The sequence below is a fragment of the Corvus hawaiiensis genome, chromosome 3 (assembly GCF_020740725.1).
Source record: "Corvus hawaiiensis isolate bCorHaw1 chromosome 3, bCorHaw1.pri.cur, whole genome shotgun sequence".
NCBI lineage: Eukaryota > Metazoa > Chordata > Aves > Passeriformes > Corvidae > Corvus > Corvus hawaiiensis.
This window is the reverse complement of record NC_063215.1, coordinates 59,726,786-59,736,614: the sequence shown is the minus strand read 5'-3', so window position 1 is coordinate 59,736,614 and position 9,829 is coordinate 59,726,786.

Sequence of the window (9,829 nt, the reverse complement as noted above, 5' to 3'; positions counted from 1 at the left end):
CAGGTTCCCCAGAGCAGAACCATCTGGCCTGAGCAAAAGAAAGAAGGCAGCACTAAAGAAATGCCTGTCCTGTCATCAGTCCTCCTTAAACCCATCCCCTAACTTGACAGGGTAAATTAAAGATGATGTTTGGGTTGAAATGAAACAAATTTATGGTGAATTCTCTTTTTGCTGTTAATTTGGGGACCTCTATTGGTTTCAGAAGGGATTATTCTATTACTATTCTAACAGTCTGCCAATAAATCTGATAAGAAATGAGTCAAGCTCTCCTTCTGCCAGCCCCCCATTTACAATTATAATTGGTCTCTTTATTTCCATAGTATTATTGCTTAGTGCACTGCAGTACCTCAAGCCTCAGCAAGATTAAAGGTAGAAAGAATCTTAACCTTACATTTCATTGCTCTTGTCAGTTCAAGTTAGCTACACAATATCATTATGCTTTTATATAATACAGAAAAACCAAGTTGTACTTCTAGTATTCCTTTTAACTAAATCCATTCCTTTTCTAGGCAGCAGATAGCAAAAATTAATGTCTGTTCTCATAATATTTTATGATCTTGAACATCAAATGTTCCCTGGTCACTGAATCAATTAGGATTCATTGACTCCTATTAGTGGTTAACAGGGCACTGTGTTCTTCAAGCAGACATTAATAATGAAGCTTTGACTCTGTGAAACCACACTAGATAGCCAGGAAGTCATTTAACTTACATGCAAGACTTGGTGTGCAGGAATCAAGAAACACGAATACATTTATTTTCTTCAACACATTGATGCCAGCCAAAGTCCCCACAGTGCAACTTTAAAATATGATGGCCTAGGTTCATCATTTTTACCTAATCCCTTTTATTATTTAGTTTTGTTTCAGGCAGACAGAAAGACAGACAATTTCTCTGATCGTTGTTGGACACAAGACATGAGGAAATTTAGGGTCTGTAAATTTTGAAAGCATATTTTTAGGAAATCCTATTCTCTAATATTAACATTCCCATTGGCAATTTAAATTGATACTGTAAGTGATAATAGAGACATCTTCATTTAGAATTATATATACACCTGCACATACAGTTATACAGACTGTCATGAAAAGGCTCTGAACAGTTTTGCTGTACACCTTAAAAAACAAAAAAACTTTGTACTGAAGCTCATATAACCATCCTTGAAACATGATGCTAATAAAGGAAATTTTATGTTGTTCTACTCATAAAGTTTAAGAAGAAAATTAATTTGTCTCACTTGTGAGAGCAGCATCACCAGCTCCAGCAGTTGTTAGCAGTGTAAAGCAAATAAGGTTAGGATCCCTGGACACACTGTGCTTCTCAGAAATAATTGCTCTCTTGAAAGAGTTAAGAGCCTCTGCCCTTTCTAAATGTGGCACAGTAAAAACATTGCTCTCGCTAACAAGTATGGTTCAGTAACTGGAAAGTAATTTTAAATTCTAATTCCAAGTAATTTGATTCGCAGGAAATGGCAGTTAATTACTCATGCAAATGCCTCTGTTAGGTGTGGCTGGACTAACGAACAATGCATGAAGCAGTGAGAGCACACAGTTCAATGTACCTCAGAGAGCCTGAGATATCTTTCATAAAACTGAGTAGAACAATGTATTTTTTCTGCAAATCACTACCTGCTGAAAGTAATTTACTCATGGAAGTTTAAATGAGAGGTGTAGTGCAACCTAAGGAGTAACTGTACTCTAGCCAGTGTTAACTACTCTTTGCAGACTTGTGGCCCTCTATGACAGTCCCTTTCTGTCGTTCTGGGTTTCAGAAGGCCTGGCCCTTTCTGCCATCCCAGTTTCATCTCCAGACCATGAAGAACTTCCAGCATGTCTGAAGGTATGAGCTTACAGTCCTAAGCAGGGCCCAAAAGCTCACACACAAGGGGTAAAATCAGACAAAAAATACCCTGTTTGAAAAGTTCTGCCTAAGACAAAGTTTTGACAAGGGAACCCAGCACCTTTTCCATAAGGAGAGGTTGATCCTACTGTGCTCAGCCAGGGCTTTCCCACTCCCTCTCCACAACACATTCGTAGTGTGCTAGCCCTCGGTCTGTCACACAAGGTTAGCAACGCTCCACTGGTGCTGTAAGCACATTCACCCACCTATTTTTGGCTCTACTATGGCACAGATTCCAGTAGTAAATAAGGTTCTTGCTGTCTGCAGTCTACTTATCCAACCTTAACCCTGTGAGCTAGGAAAATACCACTACACTCACAGCACACGCAGGGAGAGAGGCAGAAAGAGCCTAAGCTGTGGCACAGCAGGGCCTGAACACCCCCCTCCCGTGTGAGCACCCAGCCTATCTTACCTATCTATGCTTTAATACTTTTTTTCTCTCTGAGACCACAGTTTGTCACTTGAGAACAGTGTGATGTGTCCTGTGTACTGGCCAGAGATGGGGCAGGACACCAGCAGGGTGCTGAGCTCCTGGAGACCATCTCTTCAGCTCCAGGATGCATTGCAACATCCAGTCACGGCGGTGGGTCAAAGTGACACCAATTCCTAAAAAGTCACCAGAAGCGATATGGGAAAAGTAGCCTGACCTTTGAACCAAGACAGTTAGGAGGAATTGTAATAGTAAAAAACATTAGTGCTCAACTAGAGAAGCACAAGCTACTTGAGATGATCAGGGTACGAAGAGTTAGTAGGGCTTTTATAACGAGGTCCTTCTTGCTCTCCCTGGAGAACTGCAAAGGGATCCACAAATCTAAAGAGTAATTTGATTGACACTGACTGCCTTGATTTTCAGAAACATCTTCCAAAGCATTAGAAGAAACCGAGCATCCACAGAGGGTCTTTGCCCAGTTAGGAGCAACATTTTCTCAATGAAGAGTAAGCAACAGTTCAGGAGGGGTCTGTGCTGTTCAGTGTATTTATGGAAAATTTAGAAGAGGGTGAAGTGAGAAAGCTTATCAAGAATACGGTTATTCAGGATAGTAAGGACTAGCACCAACTGTGAAAAATTGCAGAGAAATCTTATGCAACTGAGCAATAAAATCCCTCAAAAGCTTTATAGCAGAACTGGCAAATGTTCAGAGAAAGGCAAAAGAGAAGATCAAAGGTACAGAAAGTTGCTGTACAAGGAACAAATGAGTGAGGTAGGACACATCACTCTGTGAAAGAGGTGACTTCTGGGTGTACAAAAAAAATCTGCAGGAAGACTGATTGTCTGCTTCTCTAACAGTACCAGCAAGAGGGCGCCATCAGTTGAAGCTTGAAGGAGCCAAGATAACAGCAAAAAGGGCAGCAGGAGCTCCTCAACAAAGGGCACTACAGGTGATACAAGTTTTTGTGGCTTCAAGGGAAGGCTGGACATATTCTCACAGAGGGCAACTGCCTTGGGACCACATCTAGCCATGAAGACTCTGAGTTCAAAAACGTGAAGGCTGGGAGAACATCAAGTATCACACATACCTGTCTTGCTCAGACTCTTCTATAGGTCTTCACCTACGGACGCTTTCAGGAACAGCACTCTGGGCTGGGTGAACCTTGGGTCAGGGTCGGCATCACCAATGTTATATTCTAAAAGAAGGAAATTCTCTCTCCTATAAGGAAATTTCAACATCTTTCTTTATGGATTGACTCACCTCTGGAGTTCTGTGTCAAATCTACCTTGGCTCCTTCCCCAAACATTTTATAGTTCTGTCTGAATTACATATTTTTTTAAAATTTCACACCAGAAGCAAGCTTGACTACGCCTCCCAAGCTCAGAAATAAGAGCACCAACACAAACGAGCACAAACATTATTTTAATTTAACTTACAACTTCTAGGCTACTCTCCTGATGATTTCAAGGTTTGCAAAAAGTTTTATTGCTACTGACAAAGTTCAGTTTAAATAAAGAAAGGCCTTGCAACCAGAATATCCTGGCACTGCAATATGCTGTCTCAAGAATGCAAAAATACTTCAGAAAGAACTGTGTGGCACACATAACAACAAGGAAGATCTCTGAGACATACATGAGATGATTTGGGAAATATATTTCAGTCATTCTCTTTTTTAAAGATTGAAAAAGATAGAAATTGTTGAAATGGGACACTATTTTACACATGAAGTACTTTGAGATCTGGAGGAAAAAAATATTATGTGCTAGTAGGAGTCCAGTCATGATATAGTGCTGAGCAAAGCCTGCATGTACTTAATCATTTTTTTTCTCCACCAAATTGCTGCCTGGATTCTCAAGTAAATCAGTATGCAGGCAGGAGAGAAAGCATACTGCAGGAAGAAAAGAAGGAAAGGAAAATAATGCTGTCATTTTCTATTTGCACATCTCTGATGCAAAAGGAGAGATATCATAGAGGTTATCCCTTAAAGCAGAGCTTGCTTGGTATTTTTGGTTCTCTTCTCACAATCTTCACAAGGAAGATAAACAAAACATCACCAGACAGAGCTTCTAGAAGAGCAGCTGTAACTGGAAGATATCTTGTTCTGCTCAGCAGCAGCATCCTACCTTCTTGCTCTGAAAAAAGCCAAACAAACCAACCCCCCCCCCCCCCCCCAAAAAAAAAACCCCAAACAAAACAAAGCAAAAACCCCAAAGACCACAAAAAAAGAGATTAAAAAAAAAAAAATCCTGATGTAGTTACAGGTCCTGATTGGGGCACCAGGTGATCCCCTGTGGAACCAGCTGACCAGTGGCAGCGATGGGGCCAGCACAGCGCAGGCAGTGTCCGAGGAGCATCACACTGAGCTGCAGTGCCCAGGCCTTCCTGGGTGCCTCCTGCATAGTCCCAGTTGTGCCTTCCCAGTCCTGCCTGCTCTGCTATAACGGCCCAGTTTCTTCCTGACATCTTACTTTATTGACAGAATCTGGGAAGGGGCTGAGGAGGGCTCAAGTAATGTTTTGCATTCTTGAGTGTCAAACTACACATGAAAATTGTTCATATAAATGCACAGAGATTCATTCCCCCTCTCCCTTCCTTCGCACAGCACCGACGAGTTGTTCCATTCCCAACAAGATTAATGAAGCTGTTTTCCTGGTGGTTGATGTTCCACAGCCCATGCACCCTCCTGGTCGCAGCACACCACCTCCAGGCTGTGGTCCCCTACCACAGTGGCAACCTGGAGCCACCCCAAATACACCTGGCTCTCTCCACATCCCCCCACCCTGTCCAGCTCCCTGCTGGCTGCTGAACTGAGGGCAGCACCTGCTGCAAGGGGTTTGAGCCCCATGTGCTGCATGGAGAAGCTTCTATACTCCTGCAGAGCCTCTTTATTCCTTCCCTCTGACTAACCACCTCCACAGAACTGGGAACAACTTCACATCTTCTGAAACCCCATGCTTCCATCAGATCTGCTCAAGAGACTGGTGGGTTCAAAAATTACACCTGGGGGAGGAGGGATAGGCTGCTTAGAAAGACAGCGTAGCTTAAGCTACATTTCGTTTGGGAAGTTTGACTAATCTTTCTGCATTCTAGGTCTGGAATTTTCATTCAGCTATTCATCCAATATTTAGCACTCTGTGAATTTTTTAAGGCTATTATTCCACAAACTTGAACACTTTCTGCTTCTGTAATGCTTGAATATACTGTGACTGCTGAGTTCAAACAAGGTGAGATTTTGGTGAGCAAGATGAAACACAGTAATTCTCCCTGTTTTCCCATTTATTTCCCTTTTTAAAATCCCAGTAAAAATGGAATTCCCTCAAGGAGGCTTCAAAAAAGTACTTGAGGTTCTTTATTATGAATTGAAAGGATCCACAGGAAAAAAGAAAAAAAAAAAGAAAGAAGACATTTTTCATTTAGAAAATGGCACTTATAGAAAGAAACATGCAAGGCTGTAAGCAATCAAGCCACATGCCCTGAGGGCCATGATTGCACTGCACCTAACTTCAGCTGAGGCCACTTTACTGGGGTATTTGATTTACTCTAATGACTACTACTTAGCTCAAGTTCTATTAGTAGAAGTCCCATGTTATAGGGAACACATTTATCTAGAGCCAATGGACTGTATAATGTTTAACCAAGTATTAAGCAATTGAGGAAGTTTAATCTCTTTTTGAATGATAGAGGAAGCAAAGATTCACAAAATAAGCACAGGCAGAATGCATTGAATTTCACTTTTAGAATTTTCTTAATTAATTTATTTCACTTTTACTCTTATATTTTTTTAAACTCATTTATATTCTTTTCATGACCTTCAGGTTTACTCTGTAGGAGTAAGCCTGAAGTATAGGAGGTCAGATTAGATGCTCACATCAAACCCATTGAAACTGAAGTCTGCATAATCCCAGAAGGCATGATTCTTTCAGCACCCAGGCAGTGATGAGAAGGATCTGCATGCATTTGCAACTCAGAAATTAGGCTGGAATGCCTACATTTCAACATGAAATGGAGAGCACCTGCCACCTTCACTGGAATCTGAGGGCTGGTTTTGAAAAGTCCAGAGTCCAGGTCAGTGTTTATGTCCCATAGAACCTCAGTTGTGACTAAGCAGATAACTGCCTCTTAAACCTCAAAAGTTCTGTCTATATCCTAAGGAAACTGGTTTGTAAACTAGGCTAGATCAAAGACAGAAGCAGGGACAGAGCCTTGAAGATAGGGGTAACAGGAGTCAAACCAGGCTGAGGTATGAACACATTATCTAATCATGGTAACAGTAAGTGCAACCAGTAACCGAGGGGAAAAAAAAACCCGAACAAAAATGGAACCTTTTTCCAGATTCACCACAAGTACTCAGAACATCACTGTGCTTTAAAGGCACAGCTTGCCTCAACCCAGTTCAATCCCTCTCTACTAGAATTGCTCCCTGCTTGTGCCGCAGACATCTCCAGTGGAGCCAGGCCCACAGCCATTCCTGCTGGCCGCGGGCAGGCAGCGGAGCCTGCGCCAACCTCCACAGCACAGCCTGCTGCAGGAAGATAGGCAACAACACTGACTTGGTGTGGAAACAGAGAACACAACAAGTGGTATCCAAGAAAGACAAAATTTACTGTGAAATAGAGAAGACTTGTGCATCATTTTCAGAGAGCACTTGTCTGTGCTGTCACAGTAAGTGTGAATGGGACAGGACTGCCCCAAGAGCTACAGGCATAAATAAGAACGGTGCTAAAAAGGCAGAATTACCCTGTTACTAGTCACTTAAGAGTTACCTTAAATTAATGATAGCTGCCTTCCTGTGGCCAGCAGGAATGGCCGTGGGCCCTGGTCTGCTGGAGAAGCCCACAGCAGCTGGGGGGAAAGAAAAAAAAAAAAAGAGAGAGGAAAAAAGTCTTAACAAAGTAACCATTAATATGCTGCACGTTTCCTCTGGAAAAGGCAATTGTAAATGCAGTGTTTGTAAGGAGCCAGTCTGGACTCTGAGACCCAAGAGAGATTTACCCAAGTGTACAGGCATATAGGACGGGTTTGCTCCTGCCGAGACATCTGTGGAGGTCTCTCCCTTGAGTTACAATTTACATGCTCCTGAATAATCACACTCATACGAGAGGTTTTGTTGGAATGAGCAAGGAAATGAAGTGGCATATTGATGCTGCAGAAAGATCATATGGACACTGAGGGAACACGTCATTTTATGTTTCTACCCTCTACAGCCAGAGGATGTGAAACATAATCCACAGGAGATGCTCACATTGCACTACAGGTTCTGAAGATGTGAATAGCTGATAAACAGCATATGTGTTAAGGTAAGATAAGGTAAGGTGGGCAAAGCTGGAATAGTTGCCAACATCAGAGTCCAGCCGGGACACACAAAATGAAGGAAACGCTGCGCTGATTCGAAACATGTATTTCCTTCTGTGTCTGCAATAATTATGAGCACTGAGGCAAATCCCCACAAGATGGATATAATCAAGGCCTTTGAGGCTCAATCAGATACATGCAGAACTAAACATCAATATTAAATTCAGCACTGAGATATCAGCTGGACTGATGAGAAGGGAGGTCAGGAAAAAGGTTTTTTTTATCTTTTCTAATCATTTATTTTTCATCCTGGCTTCAGGTCTTTCTTATTCCTCTACCAAGTGTGCATACATAGCTGCATATATACCAGCCTTGCTTTCCTCCAGTACTTCTCCAGCTTCTCTTCCACTTACAGACCATTTTTATTTCTCTTTCTGCTTTTCAGCTTCTTTCCTTCTTTATTCCCACTTTTTCCCTTGACTGATTATTATTCCCTTCTCTCCACTCACTGTGTTTTTCTCTTATAGCCTAGGATTCTAATTTGCTCTCCTTTGTTTCCTAACCTTTCCTGCCTTAATGTTTTCCACCTCCCACACCCAGTATCACACACAGAGCACCACAGGAACAGCTTTCACTCCTGATGGACTGCCTCTTGATAAAAGCTTGCAAGGTTTGGACTGATTCTATTTACAAAGTGTCTTTCAGATGCAAGTGAGAGGGACTTTTTCCTTAAAAATAAAAAAAAAATCCCTTGTTTCTTCATTCTCCTTAGCCTTATCATCCATCAAAGCAGTCAGCCCTTTATAAAACGAGCTGCCATGAGAGGAGTCTGTTGGCAGGGAACCTGCTCTGGCTGGGAAGCTGCCAAAGGCTGTAAAAGCACTAACAAACATCACGAGAGAAAGAGGAGAGAGCAAAGGAAGCCATAGCCAGTGTCTCATAAATAGGTTACAATTACAAAAGGGGGAAAAGGCACTGAGATGTTTCACAGTTAGTGTCTCTAATGCAAAGCTACCACGTTTTAGAAAAAGAGTGATTTAGAAATTATTGCTTTTCTCAGCAGTTATCAGTCTAGAGTTAACACTCTGGAGCTCCTCTCCCCCACTTCTAGCTTCAAATACAACCAGCAGCTGTTCTTCAAGTCCTATGATGTTGACAGAGCAATATCTTGTCATCAACCAAATTCTCCCCACTTGGAAAACCTCCTGTTAATAAGTGTTTGCGAAAACAGATGTGAAGAGTCTCCCAGATGTAACAAATAGGATATTTATTTTCCTCTAATTCCTTTTATACAAAATTCTACTTGAGTGCCCATCTGATGTGCCACATGCTGACATCTAGGGAGAAAGTGAGCAAAGCAAGTTAGAGAGGTGATGTTTGTATGCAAGTACTACAAATCATTCAAAGCCTCTTAATTACATTTGCTTCTGGCCTGCAAATGTACATCTGTTCCCACAGCTACTTTTTCCATTCATGTTTCTCCTTTCTTTTCAGCAGTTTGCTCTGTCCATTTATATTGTCTTGGCTTCACTAGGCTCTGAATGATTTGGCATTCACTGCCCAGCACCTGGCTAACTGGGACTCCAGCACAGACAAAAGCCTGGTGAGCTCTAACTGCATAGATAACCACTGAAACAGAGTGATATTTATTAATGAAAAGGATGTATCTAAAAGCTAGAACCTGAAAGAGGAACAGTATTTAACCTCACACCCATTTTTTCCCTTTCCCTTTACCAGTGGGAAGAAAGAGGTTTGAGTGAAGCACATTATTACCCTGCACCCTGGGAATTGTCTGTGCTCTTTACCCCAGCATCACAGAATCAGTGTGAAGTGCTCATCAGTCAAAATGGTCTGCTCATTACCACTAGCAGTACTGAGCCACTCTGCCCCAAAAGAAGGGGTTACAGAGGAATAGAAGCTGGAGACACTTCCTGGAAAGAAAACTCATAGTATATTTGGCATTTTCACTTCTCAGAAAGCTGGTTTGAACAAGCCCAGCATCCGCAGAGGCTACCCAAAGAGCTGTAAGACTGATCTGGCTTTAAATAGGAGAAACCTAAATGGTGATTTGGAAAGCATTAGGGTTTGAGCCCACTTTTCTCTCTACAAGTAAACTTAGGAATCCTTCACACATATGCAAAAGAGAACAGGAGAAAGCTCTAGGCCTTTTGCCTCCTCTGTGAGTTCACAGAGATAGTATCACCATAT